Source organism: Triticum aestivum, chromosome 7D, assembly GCF_018294505.1.
Source record: "Triticum aestivum cultivar Chinese Spring chromosome 7D, IWGSC CS RefSeq v2.1, whole genome shotgun sequence".
Classification (NCBI taxonomy): Eukaryota; Viridiplantae; Streptophyta; class Magnoliopsida; order Poales; family Poaceae; genus Triticum; species Triticum aestivum.
Window position 1 is genome coordinate 346292525 of NC_057814.1, and position 27042 is coordinate 346319566.

The window sequence follows — 27042 nt, forward strand, 5'->3', positions numbered from 1 at the left end:
CGAGAGGTTATTGACCACGCCAGAGCACGATCAACCTGACCACGAGGGTCTGTTTCCTGTGAGCAAACGAAGAACAAGCAAGAAACTGAGATTGCAATCTGGATATTGCGAATATAAGATGAAAACTTTATTGATCAAGGTGGGGTTCTGTGACGCCTTTGTCTGGTCGTTGAACACAAACGAAGTACGTGAAGTTGCAGCTATGGTGAACTTTTAATCTAAACAAAACCCAAAGTCTAAACGACGCCCTAAGGGCTGTATATATGGAGGAAGAGGGGGAAATTACGTGGCCCTTGGGGAAGGGGTCCGAAACCAACCCTATCTCTTGTTTCCCCACACATACGGACTCTAAAAATAGCCTATACTCAAGTATTTCAAAATTACATGGGCCTGGCCCAATAATAAGGTGACGCAGCACCTAGAATAGCCTCTGGACGAAAGTTATGAAGTAGCATCTTGTATATTTCGTCCAAGGCTTCATGCACGCATTATGGTGGCTTCAATGTCCTGAATCATCACTTGTAACTCCGTTCTTGTCCCCCATGCGCATGCCATCATCTCCATGCTTGTTCTTGCTCCAATGTTCATCCTTCTCAAAGCTAGGCCCTTCATTTGTAAGCAAAACAAATGTATCCAATTTAGGCAGCATCATATTCTCATGAACATTAGAATCCTTACCAAGAAACGAAAGTACCTGGTAATTTAATTGGCGTGCGCGAGCTCTAGTAATTGGTCCAGTATGTATAGCAGCAGGGGCTATGGGTGTAACAATGGTATTGGTGTCCTCATCATCCTCCCCTTCTTGAAATGAAGTCGTCCTCGACGGAAGCTCATCTCCCTCAACCAAATAAGGCTTCAAATCTGCAATGTTAAAAGTGGGACTAACCCCAAAATCTGCAGGCAGCTCAAGTTTATATGCATTATCATTTATTTTCTCTAACACCTTAAAAGGACCATCAGCACGTGTCATTAGCTTTGATTTGCGCAAATCAGGAAATCTATCCTTACGCAAATGTAACCAAACAAGATCTCCAGGTGCAAACACAACATGTTTTCTACCCTTATCTCCAGCAAGTTTATATTTAGCATTCATACGCTCAATGTTTTCCTTAGTTAACTCATGCATTTTTAAGATCAATTCAGCACGTTGTTTAGCATCAAAATTAACCTTCTCCGAAGATGGAAGAGGCAACAAATCAATAGGTGCACGAGGTAGGAAACCATACACAATTTCAAAAGGGCACATCTTAGTAGTAGAATGCAATGAACGATTATAAGCAAACTCAATATGAGGCAAGCATTCTTCCCACATTTTCTTATTATTCTTCAAAACAGCCCTAAGCATAGTAGACAATGTTCTATTGACTACTTCAGTTTGTCCATCAGTTTGGGGGTGACATCTAGTACTAAAAAGCAGTTTAGTCCCCAACTTAGCCCATAAACATCTCCAAAAGTGGCTGAGAAATTTAGTATCACGATCTGAAACAATAGTATTTGGCACACCATGCAAATGAATAATTTCACGGAAGAACAAATCAGCAACATTAACAGCATCATCGCTTTTATGACATGGTATAAAGTTTGCCATTTTTGAGAATCTATCCACGACAACAAATATGCTATCCCTCCCCTTCTTTGTTTGAGGTAAACCTAAAACAAAGTCCATAGATATATCCTCCCAAGGAACACTAGGTACAGGCAAAGGCATATATAAACCATGAGGATTGAGTCGTGACTTAGCTTTTTGACATGTAGTGCACCGAGCAACAAAACGCTCAACATCCCGTCTCATCTTTGGCCAAAAGAAATGTGTAGCAAGTACGTCCTCCGTCTTCTTCACGCCAAAGTGTCCCATTAATCCTCCTCCATGCGCCTCCTGCAACAACAAAAGACGAAGAGAGCTAGCTGGAATGCATAGCTTGTTAGCACGGAACACAAATCCATCATTAACGACAAACTTGTTCCAGGTTCTTCCTTCTTTACAATTCTGCAAAACATCTTTAAAATCAGCATCATGCACATATTGATCTTTGATGGTCTCCAAACCAAATATTTTGAAGTCAAGTTGTGAAAGCATAGTATAGCGACGAGACAATGCATCAGCAATAACATTTTCTTTACCCTTCTTGTGTTTAATGACATAAGGGAAAGTTTCAATGAATTCAACCCATTTAGCATGTCTACGATTCAGTTTAGCTTGACTTTTAATATGTTTCAAAGATTCATGATCAGAATGTATAACAAATTCTTTGGGCCATAAATAATGTTGCCATGTTTCTAAATTCCGAACAAGAGCGTATAGTTCTTTATCATAAGTAGAATAATTCAGACTAGGCCCACTCAATTTTTCAGAAAAGTATGCAACAGGTTTACCATCTTGTAATAACACACCTCCTAATCCAATTCCACTAGCATCACATTCAAGCTCAAAAGTCTTATTAAAATCAGGAAGTTGGAGTAAAGGAGCATGTGTCAACTTATCTTTCAATACCGTGAAGGCTTCTTCCTGTGCGGTACCCCAAACAAAAGGCACATCCTTCTTTGTAAGCTCGTTGAGAGGTGCAGCAATGGTGCTAAAATCTCTCACAAAACGCCTATAGAAACCAGCGAGGCCAAGGAAACTCCGCACTTGTGTGACCGTTTTGGGCTGCGGCCAACTCTCAATAGCTTCAATCTTGGCTTTATCAACTTCAATTCCCTGTGGAGTAACAACATAGCCAAGAAAAGATACTCGGTCGGTGCAAAAGGTGCACTTCCCAAGGTTACCAAACAAACGTGCATCACGTAGAGCAATAAAAACAGCACGTAAATGTTCCAAATGTTCTTCCAAAGATTTGCTATAAATCAGTATATCATCAAAATAGACTACCACAAATCGTCCAATGAAAGCACGTAAAACTTCGTTCATTAGTCTCATGAAAGTACTAGGTGCATTAGTTAACCCAAAAGGCATGACTAACCACTCATATAAACCAAACTTAGTTTTAAATGCAGTTTTCCATTCATCTCCCAATTTCATACGAATTTGATGGTATCCACTACGCAAATCAACTTTGGAGAATATTGTAGAGCCACTCAATTCATCAAGCATATCATCTAGCCTAGGAATAGGATGACGATAACGAATAGTAATATTATTAATGCCTCTACAATCAACACACATACGCGACGTACCATCCTTTTTAGGCACTAGTATAATAGGAACAGCACAAGGACTAAGAGATTCGCGTATATAACCTTTGTCGAGCAGCTCCTGTACTTGACGCATAATCTCCTTCGTCTCCTCTGGATTGGTACGGTATGGTGCACGGTTGGGTAGCGATGCACCGGGAATTAAATCAATTTGATGCTCAATCCCTCGAATAGGTGGTAATCCCGGTGGCACGTCTTGTGGGAAGACGTCAGCGAACTCCTGCAAAATGTTAGTGACAGCAGGGGGCAAAGAGGAAGGCACGTCCTCGAATGAAAATAATGCCTCTTTGCACACAAAAGCATAGCAAACAGATTTGTTGAAATCTAGCTCATCAATATCAGATTTTGTGGCAAGTAAACATGCACTTTTCAATTTAATTTCAGAAACAACACTAGATGGTTTATTATTAGGTTTCATTTGTTGCTCAAATTCTTTTGCCACAATCTGATTTTCACTCTTATTTTTCTCCTGTTTTGCTTTATTAGCTCTATTAATGTCATCTTTCAAAATGGAATCAGGAGTCATAGGAAGCAAAGTAATATTTTTATCCTTATGAACAAGAGTATACTGATTGTTTCTACCATGGTGTACAGAATTTTTATCAAATTGCCATGGTCTACCAAGTAATAAGGAACATGCTTGCATGGGTACCACATCACAATCAACATAATCAGCATATGTAGAGATACTAAAATGCACACGAACAGTACGTGTTACCTTAACCTTGCCGCTGTTGTTGAACCATTGGATGTAGTAAGGATGTGGATGTGGTCTTGTGGTGAGAGATAGTTTCTCCACCATCTCCATGCTAGCCAAGTTGTTACAGCTCCCTCCATCTATGATGACGCGAACAGAACGTTCCTTCACAACTCCCTTTGTATGGAACAAATTATGCCTCTGATTTTGCTCTGCTTGTGTGACCTGCACACTCAAAACACGTTGAGCAACTAAACATTCATACCTGTCAGCGTCTTCAGGAGCCATGTATTGCGTCTCATTTTCAGAATCATCTCCACCATGTTCTTCACGTGTAATAAGAGCCAAAGTCTCCTCATCATAGTCACTAGCGGACTCATACCCACCATCCTCAGTAGCAATCATCACACGCTGAGATTTGCATTCTCTCGCATAATGTCCTCTTCCCTTACAACGACGACAAATAATATCACTTGTGTGCCCTGTTGACGCCATGGAAGAAGAAGAGCTCTGCGCAGGCCCGGCAGGTGTGCTCTTGGCAGAGAGTGGTGGTTGTGCCTGCTTTCTTGTATCACGGCTGGAGGTGGCACCTGATGGAGGTGATGGTGAAGTGGAAGTAGAGGATGCACGTGGTGTCCATGATGAAGGTCGACCTGCAGAAAAGTTAGTTCGCGCCAATGCCTGTCGATCCTGCACTTCACGTTCAGCTTTACAAGCAAGATGGAATAAACGAGTGATATTATTATAATCCTTATACTCTAGAATGGTCTGAATCTCTTTATTTAATCCACCCATAAAACGTGCAAGCACAGCTTCATTCTCCTCAACAATACCACATCTAATCATGCCAGTTTGTAATTCTTGATAATATTCTTCTACAGAATTTTTCCCTTGTCTTAAGCGCTGCAATTTTTGAAGTAATTCACGTTGATAATATGGTGGAACCCAACGAGTACGCATAGCAGTTTTCAAAGCAGCCCAAGTAGCTGGAACAGGATATAATCTACAATGTTCAGACCACCAAACACATGCAAAGCTAGTGAAAGCACAAACAGCAGTAGGAACACGTCTCTCCTCAGGATATTGTAAACATGTAAATCGTTGTTCAGTTTCTAACTCCCAAGTAAGATATATATCAGGAACATATCTACCCTCAAATGGTGGAATATTCAATTTCAGTTTAGGGAGATGGTCATGATCTCGTACCTGAGGTGGTGGTGCCGGCCTACCGTTGCGAATATATACCTGAGGTTGACCTGCTGGTGGTGGTGGTGCTGGTGGCTGCACGTAGTTCTGATTTTGATCAACCTCATCCTCATAATCGCCCGCATAATCGTCATCCTCCTCAGCCGCCGCAGTAGCAGGAGCCAAAGAAGCATCAACAGTAGGTGCAACGGCACCCGAATTTTGACCAGTCTCAATTGGAACGCGTTGTGCTCGTCCCACTTGATTTGGAAGGCGGCGTTGGAGATGTAGTTGATGTTGTTGTAGAGGTGCGACATATGCAGCCGGTGGTGGTTGGGGAAGACGCTTGAGTAATTCAGTAAACTTGTTATCCAGCTTTGTCTCGAACGACTTCTCCACGGCATCTATCTTCTCCATAGCCTCTTCAAATCTGTTTAGCACATCTCCCACCTGGCCACTCATCATTTGCTGAAATTTCTCATGCAACTCCTTGTTCGTCATGTTCTCCCAATCAGTCTCATCGGCTTGTGATCCGGCCATGGTTAGCAGCAATAGAAACACAAAAGAATATGATCCTATAGACTACTAGGAAGTGGTGGTGATGGTGGTGTGTCACAAATCCTTCAAGCGAATCTCAAATTCTTACCTGTTCTTACCCAGCAGCAGGTGGTGATCGGCAACCGTTGTAGTCAAAACTCTCAAAGCTTGGATAGAGCGATTACCAGGGAGAGTCAAACGCACGATGTAGATGTATGTGGAGCTGGGAAGGCTATAATATGGTAGCAAAAATGGTCAGCAATAATCAATTCAGAGATGCAAAGTTGAATAAACGCTCAACGACGGTACTGTGCTGGTCCTAGGCTAGACCGTGCTAGAGACGCGAGCCTAGAACACTAACAAAATCACGGCGCTGCATGTAAACAAGGGAAAAGCACACTCTGGAATTTTTTTTTTTGCTCTTTTTTTTCGCGCTCTTTTTTTTGCGCTCCTTTTTTTTGCGAAAAATCACTATAATGGCGAGTGTCTCAAAACTCTTCCCAGGTCAAACTGACAGGATAGGCACAAAATTTTTTTGACTATTTTTTTCGGAAATCAGGGCAGCGACGACGAAAAAGTGCGACAAAAAATCACTATGATGGCGAGTGTCTCAAAACACTCCCCGGGACCTAAAAATAGGATAGGGAAAAAATATTTTTGGTCGCCGAAATTTTGGCCTAAAAACTGCCCGGGGGTCTCCAGACTTTTTTTTTTCGAGACCTACTCAGGCAAGGAAACAAGAAACGGAAAATAGATGGACCTCTAAAACAAACCGAATATGAAAAGAACTCGGATTGGTTGTGGATATATGGTGGTAGGATATGGCAGCGGTGGTGGTATATGGTAGCGGTGGTGGTATATGGATACGGATCGATGGTGGTATATGGATACGGATTGGTGGTGGTATATGGATACGGATTCAAAGCGGTGGCGGATAAGCAATGGTGGTAGATGGCAAGGCGATGATGATGGTGCGTCGGCGGCGTGACAAATTCTTACCAGAACTCGAAACTCTAAAAGACTAGACTCTAAGACCAGCAAGTTGACACGACTATGCAACCGCAAATTCAACAAAGCAAAAACCCTAAAAAGATTATGCAAAGGCTCAGATTGGTTCGGATATGATGAACTAACCCTAATTTTTTTGTGTGGCTTTTTCGTGGACTGTAGGTATGAAGAACAGACTCGATCTAAACTACGAAAAACTGTAAAATCTCACCGAGCACCCTGGAAATCTGATACCACTTGATAAAGGCAAAGGTGTCCCGTCTTTCGATGAGATGATGGATATCGCTTTGGTGGAAGTCGACTTTGACGATCCGACTACGAACGTGCGATGACGTCGCGCCTTAGCAATCGCTAAACCAACTCCGAGAGGTTATTGACCACGCCGGAGCATGATCAACCTGACCACGAGGGTCTGTTTCCTGCGAGCAAACGAAGAACAAGCAAGAAACTGAGATAGCAATCTGGATAGTGCGAATATAAGATGAAATCTTTATTGATCAAGGTGGGGTTCTGTGACGCCTTTGTCTGGTCGTTGAACACAAACGAAGTACGCGAAGTTGTAACTATGGCGAACTTTTAATCTAAACAAAACCCAAAGTCTAAACGACGCCCTAAGGGCTGTATATATGGAGGAAGAGGGGGAAATTTCGTGGCCCTTGGGGAAGGGGTCCGAAACCAACCCTATATCTTGTTTCCCCACACATACGGACTCTAAAACTAGCCTATACTCAAGTATTTCGAAATTACATGGGCCTGGCCCAATAATAAGGTGACGCAACACCTAGAATAGCCTCTGGACGAAAGTTATGAAGTAGCATCTTGTATCTTTCGTCCAAGGCTTCATGCACGCATTATGGTGGCTTCAATGTCCTGAAATCATCACTTGTAACTCCGTTCTTGTCCGCCATGCGCATGCCATCATCTCCATGCTTGTTCTTGCTCCAATGTTCATCCTTCTCAAAGCTAGGCCCTTCATTTGTAAGCAAAACAAATGTATCCAATTTAGGCAGCATCATATTCTCATGAACATTAGAATCCTTACCAAGAAACTAAAGTACCTGGTAATTTAATTGGCGTGCGCGAGCTCTAGTGATTGGTCCAGTATGTATAGCAGCAGGGGCTGTGGGTGTAACAATGGTATTGATGTCCTCATCAGAACCAACAATACTGCAGAGTATGGAGGGCTCCTTGCCGGGCTCAGAATTGCCCCAGCATTGGGGATCAAGAAGCTGAACTTTCGAGGAGATTCACAACTTGTGGTGAGACAAGTCAACAAGGATTACCAAAGTCCATTAATGGAGGCATACGTTGAGGAAGTGAGAAGACTGGAGGAGCGCTTTGACGGATTGCAAACACAACACATACGTAGTGCGGAAAACAGCATTGTTGATCATCTGTCAAAGTGCGGTGCGCAGAAGCTTCCTGTGGAACCAGGAACTTTTGTTCTCCGCCTTACTCAACGCTCCGTATCCCCGGCAAAAATGGCCCGGAATAGGAGGAAACTGGACTCCGGCAAGCCTCTCTCAGTAGAGCCTCCCGGGGCTCCCGGTAGAGAGCTTGACGGGAACAACTCCCCTTCAGCTGCTGAGCTACACCCTCCCACCAGACCACCGGTCCTCGTGGTCGAGGGGTGCGCTCCCACGATGGAGGAGGTGCTGCTAGTCCTCGTTGCCAAGCCCCGGGCTCCAACTTGGGCAAGACACATAGTTCATTTCCTCCAAACCAGATAACTTCCCGAAGAGCAAGAAGAAGTCCATCTGCCTGCCCAAGCTCTTCCGACAATCCCTTTGTCATGGCCGTTTTTGGTCTGGGGGCTCGATATCCTCAGCTCTTTCCCCCCAGCTGTCGGGGGCTTTGAATTCTTCTTCGTTTCAATTGACAAGTTTACAAAGTGGCCGGAAGTAGAAGCCGTGAGGAAGGTGACTGCTTAGTCAGCTATCAAGTTCTTGAAAGGATTGGTGTGCCGCTTTGGGGTCCCTGCCCGGATCATCACTGACAACGGCACCCAATTCATGACCCGCGCCTTCATGCGATATGTTCATGCCCTCGGAAGCAAGATCTCATTTGCTTCTGTTGCACATCCCGAAAGGAATGGACAAGATGAGAGGGTGAACGTTGAAGTGTTGCGAGGACTATGGACCAGAACATTTGATAAGCTGCAGAAGTGCGGCCGGCGGTGGATCGACGAGATGCCGGTGGTTCTTTGGTCCCTCAGAACGACACCAAATCGAGCTACCGGTCATACTCCCTCCTCCCTAGTCTATGGGGCAGAAGCAGTTATCCGCATGGATCTCATTTACGGGTCACCTCGAGTGCTTGCCTACGATGAAGTAGCGCAGGATCAGCACCGGTGTGACGATGCTGTGCTTCTCAAGGAGAACCGTCTCCGGGCTGCTACGCGTGCTGCACGCTACCAGCAAGCCTAGCGTCACTATCACAACCGCGCGTTCAGTCCGCCAAAGGTACAAACAAGTTGACACCGAAGTGGGAAGGCCCTTACCAGGTAGTACGAGTCACCAGACCGGAGATGGCATTCAATTGCAAAACTCATGGAATATTGAGCATCTCCGCAAGTTCTACCCATAAGGCGTGGTTGTCGGCCCCTGCCTGGCAGCCACCTTTTTGTACAGGCCTTGCCTCAGATGCATGTAACCCCTTGTAGAAAGCCAGGCGCAGACCCTGAGCAACAGACAAATAAATGAAGCGCTGGGGGCCCCCGACAAGTTGCATGCATGCATAAGCATATCATGAGCATCGCATGTTCATGTAGATAAGATCGCATCTGGCATCATTTTCATCTGCATAAATTGCAGGCTCCTGCCGTGGACTTGGTCCCCAAGAGGAGATGGGAAGACGAGCTTACACTGCGGTCTCCGGCAAGCCAAACAAATAAGTTCTTTCTCCTATCCATACATGTTCTGTAAGTAAGGAATTGTGCATAAGAAAACCTCGCTGCCTTTCGAAACTTAGGTTCTCCCATCCCTTGACTCGAACGTTGCTTCGGTTAGGATGATCGCAGTGGCCTTTGGTGAAAAAGGATTGGCGGCGGGGGGGGGGGCTGGTCCCTCTTCACAATTTGTGCCCGGTAGGCCTGATTACCCACAAGTATAGGGGATCACAACAGTTTTCGAGGGTAGAGTATTCAACCCAAATTTATAGATTCGACACAAGGGGAGGCAAAGAATATTTGCAAGTATTAGCTCATGTTGTATTACTCTAGAAATTTGTTCATCAAGAAATTCACCAAGTGGCACATCATCATCAATCAGGGTACTAGCATCATCATAAGCATCATTAATAGTAGAAGTAGCATCATCAATAACTTGCGACATATCAAGATTAATAGCATGTGGTGGTGTTGCAAGTTTACTTATAACAGAAGGTGAATCTAAAGCAGAACTGGATGGCAGTTCCTTACCTCCCCTCGTCTTAGAGGCGTAAATCTTAGTCTTAGCATCCTTCAGATTCTTCATAGTGATAAATTGATAATAATCCCAAGTGACTCAACAAATATAGCTATCCTCCTCGGCAACGGTGCCAGAAAAAGGTCTTGATAACCTACAAGTATAGGGGATCGCAACAGTTTTCGAGGGTAGAGTATTCAACCCAAATTTATAGATTCGACACTAGGGGAGCCAAAGAATATTTGCAAGTATTAGCAGCTGAGTTGTCAATTCAACCACACCTGGAGATTAATTATCTGCAGCAACGTGATCAGTAGCAAAGTAATATGATAGTTTTGATAATAGTAGCAATAGCAATGGTAACGGTAGCAATGATAGCAGTAGTTTTGTAGCAAGTGCAACAGTAACGATAGCAGTAGTAACTTAGCAAGAACAATATAAGATAAATTCGTAGGCATTGGATTGGTAATTTGTTGGATGATATTCATCATGTGACAGTCATAACCTAGGGCGATACGGCACTAGCTCCAATTCATAAATATAATGTAGGCATGTATTCCATAAATAGTCATACATGCTTATGGAAAGAACTTGCATGACATCTTTTGTCCTACCCTCCCGTGGCAGCAGGGTCCATATGGGAAACTAAGGGATATTAAGGCCTCCTTTTGATAGAGAACCGGAACAAAGCATTAACACATGGTGAATACATGAACTCCTCAAACTATGGTCGTCACCGAGAATGGTCCCGACTAATGTCACTCCGGGGTTGCAAGATCGGATCTAGAACATGGATATAATGGTGATAAGATAAACGGTTTAGATCTGAATTCATTGCACTCGGGCCCAAAGTGACAAGCATTAAGCATGGCAAAGTCATAGCAACATCAATCTCAGAACATAGTGGATACTAGGGATCAAGCCCTAACAAAACTAACTCGATTAGATGATGAATCTCATCCAACTCCTCACCGACCGGCGAGCCTATGAAGGAATTACTCACTCCCGGTGGGGAGCATCATGGAATTGGCGATGGAGAAGGGTTGGTGATGACGAAGAACGAAAATCCCCCTCTTTGAAGCCCCAAATGGACTCCAAATCCGGCCTCCCGATGAAGAACAGTAGGTGATGGCGGCTCCGTCACGTGGATCATGATAATTCTTCCTGATTTTTTCTGGAAAAATATGATTTTATAGCATCGGTTTCAGGGTGTGTGGGGCCACCAGGTGGGGACAACCAACCTGGGCGTGCCTGGGATGGCAGGCGCGCCCTGGTGGGTTGCGCCCACCCAGGTGCCCCCCTCCGGTGGCTCTTGGCTCTAGAAATTCTCTTTATTGATGTAAAAAATCCTCGCAAAGTTCCGTTCCATTCCAAGAACTTTTATTTCTGCACAAAAACAACGCCATGGTAGTTCTGCTGAAAACAGCATCAGTCCAGGGTTAGTTTCATTCAAATCATGCAAATTAGAGTCCAAAACAAGAGGAAAAGTGTTAGGAAAAGTAGATACGTTGGAGATGTATCAAGGCCTCACTCCGCGACAACAAAATTGAGGGTACCGGCTGGATAGCCTACCGGGGGGAACTTGTTTACTTAAAAGTATAGAGTAATCCCACCTCTGCATGGACATATAACATGCACGAGTCCCTGGCAAGGTTTATCTTTTTCATTAATATGCTGAACAAACAAGTACAGACCTTCAGGACACAAACATAGATTAAAGAGATTACATAGTTTGAAATAAAATTTGGCAAGTGCCTACAGATTTAAGATTGAAAAAAGGTAAGTGCCCCGTGATGCACAAGCAGAATTCCTACTTATTACAGGCGAAGGCTAGCAAATAGGTTGAGAAGGGGCCAGCTAGAGAGCAACAACGGTCATGAACATGCATTATGCATAAGTAACATTGGACACTAGCATGAGTAGGATATGAACACCATGAACATAAATATCATAGAGGCTATGTTGGTTATGATTCAACTACATGCATGAACATGTGCCAAGTCAAGCCACTCGAACATTCAAAGGACGATGCCATATCATCATACTACAGCACAATCATTTTCACGCAATGTTGATATCCAAGATAAATATTTATCCACTCCCAGCTACTTATGCATGGCATGAGAAACTATAATCTCTAATTGTCATTGCAAAGATGTTTAATCATGATGGGCTGAACCATGGATACTAGGTTAAACATATTTACAAAAACAGAACAAGTCGAGTTCATACCCGTTTCTCTCTGCCACGGCCAGTTCATCGGATATCGTCATTATTGCCTTTCACTTGCACGACCGAACGATGTGAAAATAATAACAGTGCAAGAGTGCCATTGACTAAGATGGAATCTGCAAACATTTTATTTAATAGGAGAAGACAAGGTAAAATGGGCTCTTTAATAGATCAACTATTATTCATATGAGAGCCACTCAACATTTTCATCGTGGTCTTCTCCTCGGTACAACTCGAATAAAAAGAAAAGAAGTTCAAAGAAACACACTGAAATATTTTTTGGAGTTTTTGATTTTCTTGAACAAGCAAATAAAAGGGAAAAACAAAAACGAGAAAAACTATTTACACGGGAAAGCTCCCAACAATCAAACGAAGAACAAGGAAATCTTTTTGGGTTTTCTTTTAAGTATTACAACTAAGCACGCATAGAAAGTAAATTAACTACAACTAATTTTTTTTGTTTTTCTCTGGTTTTTCAAACACATAAGAAGAAAGCAAGAAAATAAATTTAACATGGATAATACAATGGAAAAGTGTGGACACCGACAACTGGAATGAAATGTGTGAACATGAATGTAATGTCGGTGGAAAACACGTACTCCCCCAAGCTTAGGCTTTTGGCCTAACTTGGTAATCGATCAGTAGCCTGGATAGTAGTCGGGGTGCTGAGGAGCGGGCATCCATGGATCCCACTGCTGAGGCTCCTCCTCTACTACAGCCTGGTCATTCCGGTAGGCGATGATATCAACAGGCATAATCCTATATCCGCCCCTAGCAACAGGATCAAACAAAGCAGGAGTAGGAAATGGAATAATATCACGAGTGTCAATGCTGAAAACAAGGTTATAAGGAATAGGAATGTTAGGATGATCTCGTGCAATAAAATGGTGGTGTTCCATGGCTGCGCGATCTAAGTAAACCTTGGTCAGAGGATAATCATAAAGGCGTATCTCAACATTAAAGCGAGCCGCCAAGCGAGTAGCGAAAATACCACCCTGTATTTTACCCCTGGACTTATTAACGTGGAGGCGACGTGCCACAATAGCTCCCAAGCTATAAGTGTCGTCGCCCTCTAGTGCACGACGTAAAACAACAAGGTTTGGTGAACTGAGTGCACCCGCCTTTTCTCTAGCAAGCAGGCATTTTGCAATGAAAAGAGCAAAATAGTGAACAACAGGAAAATGGAAGCCAATGGCAGTGACACCCGACACCCCTCTCTAATCTCCCACTGTCAAGGTATGATAAAAGGCCTCAAACTCTACCGGCCTAGGCTCTACCAAACCACCATCAGCAGGAAGCATGAATATTTCACAAAACTCACACTACTAGGGGAAACCCTAGTAGTAGCGCGGGTTTTGAGGCTATCAGCAGCGCAGGTAGCCGTGCTACTACGATGGCGCTTCAGCTAACTGTTAGTAGTAGCGCGCTCTATACCCGCGCTACTACTATTGACTGTATCAGTAGCACTTTTCCAGAATGCGCTACTATTAGTTAGCTATAGCGCTTTCCTAGCCCCGCGCTACTGCTATATCTTTCATCATCCCCCCCCGCTTCCTACCCCGTTTCAGTTTCAATAAACTACAATTTCCAGATACTAGGTACTACTTGATATCAATTTCATAAAGCATTATAGGTACTAGGTAGTACTAGATAACAATTTCATATATAGTCAACATGCATCCTCAAGCAGTACTAGGTAGTCTTACAGCCACACATATATAGCAGTTCTACTAGGTATATATAGTCAAACAGCCACACTCATATGTAGTTCTAGATGATATCGACGACGATCATCATCCTCAAGCCTGGGCGGTGGGTGTTCCTAATAGTAATTAGGATGGCCTGTCCAACACGGAGATTCTTTCCAATGAGGAATCTCTTCCACCCAACCGAGTTTAAGTGTGTGCAACCGTCCATGTCCATGCGGTAAGTACAGGTGGTGACGGAGCCCCTTGCGGTAAGGCGTAGTCCAGCTGAGCCTTCTTCATCAGGCTCGATACCACAACTCACAGATAGGCTCTTTGGCAATATCTGAATAAGAAAAACATATCAATTAATAAATAGCCTCGCACATACTCTTGCAAATATATTTCTATTAAGTATAGATTTCTACACTATCAAAAGGCACAACACTACACATTTGTACTAATCATGAATTCTACTAATAAGTATATATGGATTATCTACACTATTAATAATTCCTTGGATTCTACACTAATAAGCATGTGATCAGACTCTACACTAAAGCATATCATCCACTAGATTCCACACAACATATCATTGGACTCTACACTAAGCATATCATCGGATAATTTGCATTTGTAAGTATAACATACCATATGATGCCGATCGACCATGGTACTTGTGAGGCGGGTCACAAATGCACCCCGACAAAGTCATTACGTGGCGGAATTATGTCCCATAGGTTGCACACCTCCTCCTCGCTCAGCCTCATTCTTTGAGATACGATGACTTCATGAAGTGGGTCCTCATCATCTTCATCGAGTGGGTCCTCATTATGTTCATCATCTTTGTCATCTTCATCATCTTCCATCAGGTTGATATAAATGACAGCCAGCTTGGGTCTTTCTGCTCTGAAGGAGAAGCTGATCAACTCACCACCAGTAAGACGCAAGCAGGCGAGGAAACTGGCCCATCCATCTCCTCCAATCCGCGACATATTGCGTCCTTTCTCAACATCCATAGTGTACGCCCCCCCTAGGAGCCTCAAATGTCACAATGTCTCCTGTCAGCCTGTTGAATTTCAACCTCACATTGCATGGGACGATCTGTGTAAAAAAATGAAAAATGACACAATGCATTAATGCCAACACTAAAAATAAAATAGTTGTTACATTTGATATAATTTCTTACTAACGCATGATGAAAACTCTTCTAGAAGTAGATGCCAAACAGCTTGCCAGTTGCAAGGCTATTGGTGCACCTTGACTTGCACAGTCGACATGGTGGTGGTGGTGGCGGCGCCATTTTCCTAAAGCAATACGAGCAAAGGATTAACGATCCACTTCACAGGAAAGAAAAACAGTAGCATGTGATATTTTTGGTTCTTCTTCAGTTATATTTTCATAGCTTACTAACACCTTCTAGAATAGAACCAACAGCTAGCAGGCAAATGCCAAATCTTGTGTATATATCACCGATATCTCTAGATGAAGAGATTCTTCCGCGAGAAGCAATTTGATGGACAATTATAATCCTAAGATAAAGTAACATATAAGATGACAAGGTACCACCTACCAAAGCATTTCAGTGGCACCTATTGCCGAAAAACAAAAGCATCTAGCTATCCACGTACAGAAAAAATAACAATAAAATGGTGCATTTCTTTCCAAGCATCTAGCTAGGTCGTGCCAAATCTTTAGAGCTATCAACTAGCGTACTAAATCAACTAAATCAAAATGTTCTATAAATCAACTAAATCAACTAGCCTACTAAATCAACTAAATCAAAATGTCCTAAATCAACTAAATCAACTAGCCTACTAAATCAACTAAATCATATCAACTAAATCAAAATGTTGCATATGAACTAGCCTACTAAATTAGAATGTAGCAGGGAGGAGGGGTTGTGGATGGAGGAGGTAGGAGGGAGAAGGAAGGGGGAGAGAGTAGGACGGAGGAGGAAGGCGGAGCGAGGAGGGGCCAGCCGGCAGCGAACGGAGGAGTGGAGGGAGGACGGAGGAGGAGGGCGATATCGAGTCCAGCAAGGAAGAGGAGGTGACGGCGGCGCAGAGGGAGGAGGGGTAGGCGAGGGCGGCCAGCAGGGGAGGACCGGCGGGGGGGTTGAGGGGGGAGATCGAGTGAGTGTGAGTGGATCGGAGAGAGGAGAGTGAGGGGTGAGAGATAGAATGGAATATCAGTAGCGCGCTACAGGGAAAGGCGCTACTGCTAAACGACCTAGCAGTAGCGCCTTTCACTCAGAACGCGCTACTCCTATGTGTCAGCATGTAAAAGTAAACATCAAAAATACATTGATCATCAATGATCTTTTTGTGTACAATCTTATTTGTCAACATGAGTCCTCACCGGTTTAGGAACCGGTGAAGACTCATATTGCGGCCAAAAATTCTACACATAGAGTTCAATGAAGACCAAGTGCTTGTGATAGTTTGAGAAGTAACATATTTAAGGTGGCCGAAACCCTCTTCGCAGAGCAAGGTGAGACTAAATTTTTGTAGTAAACTTAGCAGTAGCTGGTATTACAGGAATCCGCTACAGCTATGATCTGTAGTAGTAGCGCTCTTCGTACTAACATGCTCCTGCTAGAACTAGCTTAGCGGCGGGGTCGTGGCAATTATAGCAGTAGCGCGGCTTACAGGAGGTGCGCTACCGCTACTTTTGTTTCAGCAGCGTGTTCTGCTGGAGCGCGCTACTGTTATATAGCAGCATCGCCTTATTTTAACACGTGCTGCTGGTAACATTCTGTGTATAGGCTTTTCCCTGTAGTGTCGGTAAGCTATATCTGATGGAAATCAGCGTATAAATTAAACTGCACCTCAGGAGGATTATTCCTAGGAAGGAAATTAAAACTTTGAACAAAGATGTTTGTGAGGAGATGATACTGTTCACATTCAGCTGCGATGAAGTCGGTGAGGCCGACATTAGCAGCATATTGTGTAAACTCCTGAAGGATTCTAGCCTCTTCCATGAACGGGGTATGCGGCCATTCGCACGGCCGTACTTCCGCCAACCTCCGGGGATAGAGATCACTGTTAGATGACTCCCCGATAACTCCCTTGGAGTTCTTCTTAGAAGCAAACTGCCTAAAGATATTCATCCTTTTCCTATAAACAAAAATTCTGAAATTTTTAGTCCACAAATTTTTATCAACAAAACTTCACAAAATTGATAGCAACTACTCATAGGGATACATAGAGGCCATATCAAGCATTCAAACTACTTAGAACTCTAAGAATTCAACATGCAAGCTCATCTACAACAGCACCAAGAGTAGCTAATTATTCAAAATATAAACCTCTAAAGCAAAAACTAATTGGACAAACGGTGGAGTCACATACCAAGCAACAATCCCCCGAAATAGTTTCGGAAACAGAGCTTCGAGCAAAGAGATCGAAATCCGCGGGTTTGAGAGCAAGAACACGAGAGAGAGAGAGAGCAATGGAGAATTTTTCTGGAGGTAAGTGATGATGTGGTGTGAAGGGATAAGTGAGGGGACCCACATGGGGACCACAACCCACCAGGGCGCGCTTGGGGGGTTATTCAATAATTCTCCAGCTTGCCCAATAGTTCACTCCCTGAAAACACACCCAACACAACTATCTAGGAAGTCCCTAGAAGCATCGGTTAGTCCATTATAGAAGATATCAAGTATTTCATTTTTATTAAGAGGATGATCAGGCAAAGCATTAAGTAATTGGCAAAGCCTCCACCAAGCTTGTGGGAGACTCTCTTCTTTAGTTTGCACAAAGTTAAGTATTTCCTGTAAAGCAGCTTGTTTCTTATGAGCAGCGAAATATTTTTCAGAGAAGTAATAAATCATATCTTGGGGACTATGCACACAACCAGGAGCAAGAGTATTGTACCAAGCTTTAGCATCACCCTTTAATGAGAACGGAAATAATTTGAGGATATAATAATAGCGAGTTTTCTCATCATGAGTAAAAAGGGTGGCTATGTCATTCAGCTTAGTGAGATGTGCCACAACAGTTTCAGTTTCATAACCATGGAAAGGATTAGATTCAACCAAAGTAATTAACTCTAGGTCGATAGAGAATTCATAATCCTTATCATCAATAAAGATAGGTGAGGTTTCAAAACTATCATATTGCATTCTAGCATTCATAGATTTTTCTTTATACTTGCATAATAATTTCTCTAGATCATCTCTATCCTTACAAGCAAGAATATCTCTAGTTGTCTCCTCATTCATAACATAATCTTTCGGTACCTTGGGCAATTCATATCTAGGAAGGCTAGTTCTAGCAGGTGTTTCTGGAGTTTCAGTTTCAAGCTCATCATCAGATTCAACAACATCATGTTGTATTACTCTAGCAATTTGTTCATCAAGAAATTCACCAAGTGGCACATCATCATCAATCAGGGTACTAGCATCATCATAAGCATCATTAATAGTAGAAGTAGCATCATCAATAACTTGCGACATATCAAGATTAATAGCATGTGGTGGTGTTGCAAGTTTACTTATAACAGAAGGTGAATCTAAAGCAGAACTGGATGGCAGTTCCTTACCTCCGCTCGTCTTAGAGGCGTAAATCTTAGTCTTAGCATCCTTCAGATTCTTCATAGTGATAAATTGATAATAATCCCAAGTGACGCAACAAAAATAGCTATCCTCCCCGGCAACGGTGCCAGAAAAAGGTCTTGATAACCTACAAGTATAGGGGATCGCAACAGTTTTCGAGGGTAGAGTATTCAACCCAAATTTATAGATTCGACACTAGGGGAGCCAAAGAATATTTGCAAGTATTAGCAGCTGAGTTGCCAATTCAACCACACCTGGAGATTAATTATCTACAGCAACATGATCAGTAGCAAAGTAATATGATAGTTTTGATAATAGTAGCAGTAGCAATGGTAACGGTAAAAGTGATAGCAGTAGTTTTGTATCAAGTGCAGTAGTAACGATAGCAGTACTAACTTAGCAAGAACAATATAAGATAAATTCGTAGGCATTGGATCGGTAATTTTTTGGATGATATTCATCATGTGACAGTCATAACCTAGGGCGATACGGCACTAGCTCCAATTCATAAATATAATGTAGGCATGTATTCCATAAATAGTCATACGTGCTTATGGAAAGAACTTGCATGACATCTTTTGTCCTACCCTTCCGTGGCAGCGGGGTCCATATTGGAAACTAAGGGATATTAATGCCTCCTTTTAATGGAGAACCAGAACAAAGCATTAACACACGATGAATACATGAACTCCTCAAACTACGGTCATCACCGGGAGTGGTCCTGACTATTGTCACTCCGGGGTTGCAAGATCGGATCTAGAACAAAAAGATAGGAAAAGCGTTAGGTAAAGTAGATACATTGGAAACGTATCAAGGCCTCACTCCACGACAACAAAATTGAGGGTACCGGCAGGAGAGCCTGCCGGGGCGAACTTGTTTACTTAAAAGTATAGAGGCATCCCACCTCTGCATTGACATATTACATGCACGAGTCCCCGGCAAGGTTTATCGTTTTCATTAATATTCTGAACAAACAAGTACAGACCTTCAAGACACAAACATAGATTAAAGAGATTACATAGTTTGAACTAAAATTTGGCAAGTGCCTACAGATTTAAGATTGAAAAAAGATAAGTGCCCCGTGATGCCCTTTCTTGTCCCTCTCTTCCTAGGCAATGTAGCAGGAGGTGAAGAGGGCAAAAGGAGCACCTGGGCAGAAGCCCAGCCTGACTCTGTCGGGCTCCAGGAGAGGTAGATCGGCAGAAGCAGGAGGGCGCAGATGAAGGCGATGGTGAAGAGATCGGCGGAGGCGACCCATCAACCGCCACCACCAGGGCCAGTAGGATGCGGCAGGGCGAACAGAGCTGCAGCCTGCGAGGAAGCCTGCCGGGGTCGAGCTGGAAGGCTGTTGGACAAGCCGGAAGCACCACCTCCAACAGTGCTCCCGACTTCCCGGCAAATCACCTTGCCGGAGAGGAGGTGCAGATGTAGATGGTGCTACCGCCACCTGACCGTGATGGTGCGGCTGATGCTCAGTCGGAGTCAGAGTCGTCGCCCTCCCGGTAGGTGTCATCGTCATCGCCGTCACTGGCCTCCTCGTCACTATCGCTCGAGGAGGAGCTTTCATCGTCGGTCGAGCTCTCCGCGCAGCAACCTAAGCGAGCACCCGAGCTCCCAAAAAACTTGACGGAAAGGAAACTGTCCTCCATTAACATAAAATGAAGGATGTGCTCTTCCGACAAGCTGTGGGCACGAGCAAAAGTCTTCCAGCCTCGACGGAAGTACATGACATGAGGGGCGGGGAAATCTACATCCACCTGTATGCTGCCGTTCCCACAGCCCCTCATGTGTAGTCTCAACGTTCGCGGCTGCTCGAGCTCCATCACCCTTGCAAATGGGGTAGGTAGGTGGAGATGGCCATGCGGAGGCTTATACAGCCTGGTGACGAACTCCAAGGGCTGATCTCCGACGTGGCCTTCCACTAGGGGAGGAGTGTCCGGTGCGGGCGCAATCAAGGCGCCGCCCCGGCCTCCTCGGCGCCGCACGCCACGACGACCTCGGCCGGGCCCCCTTCCACCTCATGTCACAGCGGGCTCCGCTCCTGCATCTTCAGAAGGAGGAGGGAGGCGCTATCGAGCAGAAGTTCTCATTGCCGCTGAAGTAACACCAGACCCCCGACCTCTCGCCATGATAAGCAGAGGCTATGGCAAGAAAGGGGGAAGGAGGAGGTGTGGGAAAGCGTCTCACCCCGTGTCCCCTTTTATAGGCGGACGAGGGATGGAGCCAGGTTTTCCGTGGAGGTTGCCGCCCCGTTTGACCTATCCGACTCCACCTCACCATTAACGGCTCGAAGAATCAAGGCCGACCCTCCGCTGCAATCCACGGCGCCTGACTTTCTGCAATGGCACCCATTCCAATACCCTCTGCATCCGCCACCAACCGTGCGCAATGCATACAATACATGTGGCAGAAGCGCTTGGAACGGGAAGAATAGTGGGATGGCAGTTACCGCCCCGTGAACGTGGGACGTGGGTACTCCGCAAGGCGTGGCCCATTATCCAACCCACTACAATTGGCGTTACAGGACGCGAGGAAGAACCAGAAACTAACCTGGGCTCAAGTTAATGAAGAAGCAAAGAAGATCTCAAAAGGGCAAGCCATCACTACGCCCATGCCTTTGCATTGGTTAGGGCCTACCCTACGAAGCCCGGTAGCACGTTTGGGCCAGGCCCGAGGGCTCCTACGGTGCAACGAACCCTGGGTCCGTTGCCTGGGCTGTGCACAAGCCCAAGGACAAGTTTGCCGCACCCAAAATCCAACCAAGCACCAAAGATCAGTCCTTTGAAAGACCAAAGTGCAAATCAAGAAGACCAAGTCAAGCCAGAGAAGCAAGATATCACTAAGGGAAAAACTTCCCTTGCCGGGCAGGCGAGCTTAGCGAGGTCGGGGTTACCCTGGAAGCAAGCCTTCGGATCGTCCCGGCAGGCCTGCCGGGGCTTGCGGAGGTAGACGACTCCACGAGACCACCTCACAGCGATGCAAGTCATCGATCGGTGCGCTTTCAAGCTCCTAAGTGACTAAGTGGCTGCTTCCTGCCACATGGCAGACACTTCCTACAGGAAACACCTCCATATGACACCCGTCCTGGGACATGTCAAGCAAGCAGGCGTGAAGCTGGAAAAACAACACGACAAGACCTACCGGACACGTTGTGATGTGACACTGAGCGGCGCATTTAATGCACTCTGTCCGCCTGCAGAGTTAGGTATGATAGTACTATTTGCTATCTGATCAGTGTGTAAAAGACTAATTTGCCATTATGGTGACCCCTTTATCTATAAAAGGAGACCCATGGCAACCGTAGAAATGATTCAGACCCTCGCATAGTCATACGCGCGTAGCCACTCTCGCCCCGAGGCAACCCTGCCGGGCAAGAGCGTCGCGTTCTCCACCATTATCCACCATCAATCCAGCAAAGCAGGGGTAGGGTTTTATGCCTCACGGCAGCCCAAACTTGGGTAAAACTGCCCATGTGATCTTCGCCGTGTTGTGTTACGCTTCTCCGCTCTTTGTGCAACGTGCCCATCCCCCTCCGAACCGAAAGGGGCTCTGGCCACATAGGTGGCCGTGGTTTCCCACGACACATGTAGAAAGAACTACAAAGCAGGATAGTTCCATTTGTAAAACACTATAACTGATATACAATAACAGAGACATTATCTCACAGTACATTTGTTAAACATGTACTCCGGCCGATCCCTAACAGAAATGGTACTGCCGCCGATACCTAACAAGTGTTGCAGTTTTGAACTAAGATTCAGTAGTTAATTCTTACTGTGGCATTGCTTAATAATACTAGTGGCATTAGATTAACAAAAGGCATAAACAGTTCCAGGGGACAGTGGGCGCAACAACACCATGTGCTTCCATCTACATATAAAGGGGGTGATGCAGAGTTTGTTGTAACAAAGCAACAAGCATCATGTCTGGGTTGGTCCCATTTTTGTTCACTTAATGGGAAAAGACAGCAATTCAATAGCTTCAATTCAACATTTATTTAAAACAGTACCAATACAAGTAGCACAGCATCTCAAAGCACACTGCGCGATGATACGTCTCCAACGTATCTATAATTTATGAAGTATTCATGCTATTATATTATCCTTCCAGGATGTTTTATATGCATTTATATGCTATTTTATATGATTTTTGGGACTAACCTATTAACCTAGAGCCCCGTGCGAGTTTCTGTTTTTTCCTTGTTTTTGAGTTTTACAGAAAAGGAATACCAAACGGAGTCCAATTGACGTGCCAATTTTTGATGATTTTTTATGGACCAAAAGAAGCCTTCGGAGCTAAAGAGTTGGGCCAGAAGAGTCCCGAGCTGTCCACGAGGGTGGAGGGCGCGCCCACCCCCCTGGGCGTGGGCCCCTGCCTCGTGGATGGCTCGAAGACCCACTGACGTGAAACCTACGCCAAAAATTCCTATAAATATAAAAACCTCCAGAAAATAACCTAGATCGGGTGTTCCGCCGCTGCAAACCTCTGTAGCCACCAAAAACCAATCGGGACCCTGTTCCGGCACCCTGCCGGAGGGGGGATCCCTCACCGGTGGCCATCTTCATCATCCCGGCGATCTCCATGACGAGGAGGGAGTAGTTCACCCTCGGGGCTGAGGGTATGTACCAGTAGCTATGTGTTTGATCTCTCTCTCTCATGTTCTTGAATTGGCACGATCTTGATGTATTGCGAGCTTTGCTATTATAGTTGGATCTTATGATGTTTCTCCCCCTCTACTCTCTTGTAATGGATTGAGTTTTCCCTTTGAAGTTATCTTATCTGATTGAGTCTTTAAGGATTTGAGAACACTTGATGTATGTCTTGCATGTGCTTATCTGTGGTGACAATGGGATATCACGTGATTCACTTGATGTATGTTTTGGTGATCAACTTGCGTGTTCCGTGACCTCGGGAATCTATGCATAGGGGCTGGCACACGTTTTCGTCTTGACTCTCTGGTAGAAACTTTGGGGCACTCTTTGAAGTTCTTTGTGTTGGTTGAATAGATGAATCTGAGATTGTTTGATGCATATCGTATAATCATACCCACGGATACTTGAGGTGACATTGGAGTATCTAGGTGACATTAGGGTTTTGGTTGATTTGTGTCTTAAGGTGTTATTTGCAATACCATTTGTGCTCACTTTTATCATTAGTTACCTTGTTGTTTTATATTTTCAGATTACAAAAACCTATATCTATCATCCATATTGCACTTGTATCACCATCTCTTCGCCAAACTAGTGCACCTATACAATTTACCATTGTATTGGGCGTGTTGGGGACACAAGAGACTCTTTGTTATTTGGTTGCAGGGTTGCTTGAGAGAGACCATCTTCAACCTACGCCTCCCACGGATTGATAAACCTTAGGTCATCCACTTGAGGGAAATTTGCTACTGTCCTACAAACCTCTGCACTTGGAGGCCCAACAACGTCTACAAGAAGAAGGTTGTGTAGTAGACATCACACGATCATGTGGATGAAGGCCGGTACTGACCTTTCATGACGCATTCAAGATCACCTACGAATCTGCCAACACGAATAGGAAATCCAATCTCGTTCTGTGTAGTTCAAATAAATCAAGCAAAGTCACCAGTGTGGCATTTAAGTTCACTATAGTAACAAGTTGAATAGATATCCCTGTTTTAACAGAGGCAATAAAGGAAACAATTACTGGCCAATAAAGGAGGATGAAACATACGGCGACAAAAAGAAGCATCTACCTTATCTTGATGGAAAACAAAGTAGGGTAGTCGCATTTCTAAAACAGTTGCATTGATTCATATTAGCAAAGACATTCTCTTAAAATAACATTCGTTAAGAATGCAATTTACTTTTAACAGTGGCATTGCTTCAATTTTCCAGCGGCATTCTTAGATTAACAACAGCAAAATAGTATTATGGGACATGGGACATGCCAGCACCATGTGCGTCCACACGTATAAATGGGTGATGCAGAGTATGTTGCCAAGCAGCATATCTGCGTTGGTCACATATTTGTTCTCTTTGAACCTTTTTCCTACGTGAGGGCAGCAAATCTAGTCATGCACAAACTACCCAACCCCCCAGTTTCTTTCCTTTTTCAACAAAGAGATCGGTTCCTTATAGATGTGTGAACTGGGTTACCCCCTTTTTCCCTTTTCGACCAACAAAGCGGCTGGATAACCAGTCTATACTACTTTCCCTCCCTCCTTTCCTCATTGAACCACGTCCTAGATTAACGCTCCACCCCACCCCAACCTTCTTTCCTCTTTGAACCAAGACCTAGATCCGACTACAGAATCGAAAAAGATCTGCATGCAGCTAGAGCAATGACGGTTTCAAAGAAAGTTATACCTTAGGGTCGCCGGGATGTGGCTAGGCGTGCGGTGGGAGGCCGGATCTGCCCACACTATGTACGGCAGCGCGGAAGAAGGGGTTGGAGGCCCTCCCGCATAGGCGCTGGGTGAAAGAGAACAGCGCAGCCGGCAGTGGATTGCCTCCCTCGCCGAAGGCGACAGAGTGAACGCTGGACCTCCTCCTCTTCCCGGTGCAACGGGATTCGGACGGCTTCTTCACCAGCTGTGAGGGGAGAGAGAGAGAGATAGAGGCCAACGCAGTCATGTTTAGATCTGGTGAAGAGGGCGAGAGACTATGAATATAGCAAACCCTAGCAAAGGAATGCTGAGCCTCCGGCGTGTATATATATGTAGTGCAGCAAGAGTGTGCAGAGTGCAACCACCATGTACTTTTTGTCAAAAAAACATGTATACCTCCACCGAGGCATAAACTAGGACAAATTTTCGAGTGGCCCTTCCTCTATAATAGTAAAAAATAGGTGATGCTGGACCAGCCGACGAACCCTAGCTACTATACATGGGGAGCTGGGGAGTAGTGGCATAGAAGAAAACCCGCATGCAGCGACCTGGGGAGCTGGACCAGTACAATGAAGCATGAAATCCAAAAGAAGTTATACCTTAGGTGGGCGAGATGTCACTTAGGCGGGCGGGCGGGATCTGCCCACACGTCGGCAGCAAACAAGGGCGCTGAGGACCTTCGTCTGCGCCTGCGCCGGCTCAGAGAGGGTGGTGTGCATCGGCTTCCTCCCTCGCCGATGGCGACAACGTCAACGCCGCATCTCCTTGCCTCCCGCAGCGGACGGGATTCGGCCGGATATGTGACCATCGCTGAGGAGAGAGATAGAGTGGACACTTTCATCTTGTTTAGATATGGAGAGGGTGAGAGAGCGAGACGCGAGAAAGCCTATCAAACAAGAGGCTATATATACAATGGAGTAAAAACATCTCTCCATAGCGGTGGGTTTAAATAGAATATGCGCGTTCCCGGAAAAAAGAAACAAAAACTGGCGGACAAATCTTTTTTTAACGTATGAAGAAAGAAAACTGATAAAAAACACGCCCCTGCTTCCAGGTCACAGTTTGTATCGCTCACGTGTGGTCCCCGAGCCTCCATTATTAAGAGAACAAATTAAAGGGTCAAATTATTACGTACGTAAGATGTCTCTTCGTGTACAAATGCGTTCCATCGTGTACTCGTAGGTATCTCGGAGGCAGAGCGAGTGCGTGTACATTTCTTCTTGTATGTCGTACTCCATTTATCTCACTACATATTGTTTCCCACTCCTATGATATTCCTATCCTAGGAACAAAATGAGGCGATACTAAGTTTGTGTGTGTAGGGAGAACGAGACATCGATGGTGTGTACGAGTAGTCGCGAGAGTCATCGCGCACACACACATAGACATAGACATGCATATCCGTGTTTACGTAAAATTCCATCTCCTTATCCATCTCCATCTCCAATCATATTTGTCCAACTGACACATTATTCACGTTATTAATTATATACGCAGCAATATTTACATACATCATCTCTTGTTTGCGGGAATCCGGACCCCTGCCATGCCCGCTCCTGACTGCCCTGGCCAACCCGAACCCTCTTCATCACATGCGCTTGCTTCCCGCCCGAAACGGTCAGTGCCACATTCATGCCCGGCCAGAGCGGGCGCAACCTCTCACAGGCACTGGAATTGAAGCGACGCGCCGGCCAAGAGAGCGCTGCCCGCGCCGCTTCCCGTTGCACGCGGTTTCTCCGTGTTCAAACGTCGCCACGGCCGGCCACAACATGCATGTAAAAAGTTGTTCGGAGTCCGTGCAACAGCTAGCTGTCCTTCCCCTCCTTGTCAATCTCTTCCAGTAGTGCTAGTACTCCAGGGTGCGATCCATCGACAAGTAGGCGGCAAAGTTATTGTATACTCGGTTTGCGGTGACTGGCGCCGAGCGACCGTGTGGGGTGGAGCCGTGGAGAAGGGTGAGACACGAACGCGACATACGTGATATAAACATTGGTTTTGCTCGATGGCCCGATCCAACGAAACGAAACATTGGTTTCAAAAAGAATAATGTACTGCATGAGAGAGATAGAGTGATGGTTTGCTTCTTCCGTCCAATAACTATATCGGGTCTATGTGATTTGGCGGCTCATTGGTCACTATTACTACGGCGATAGAGAGTCGTAGAGCGCCTGCACTCTTATTTATTT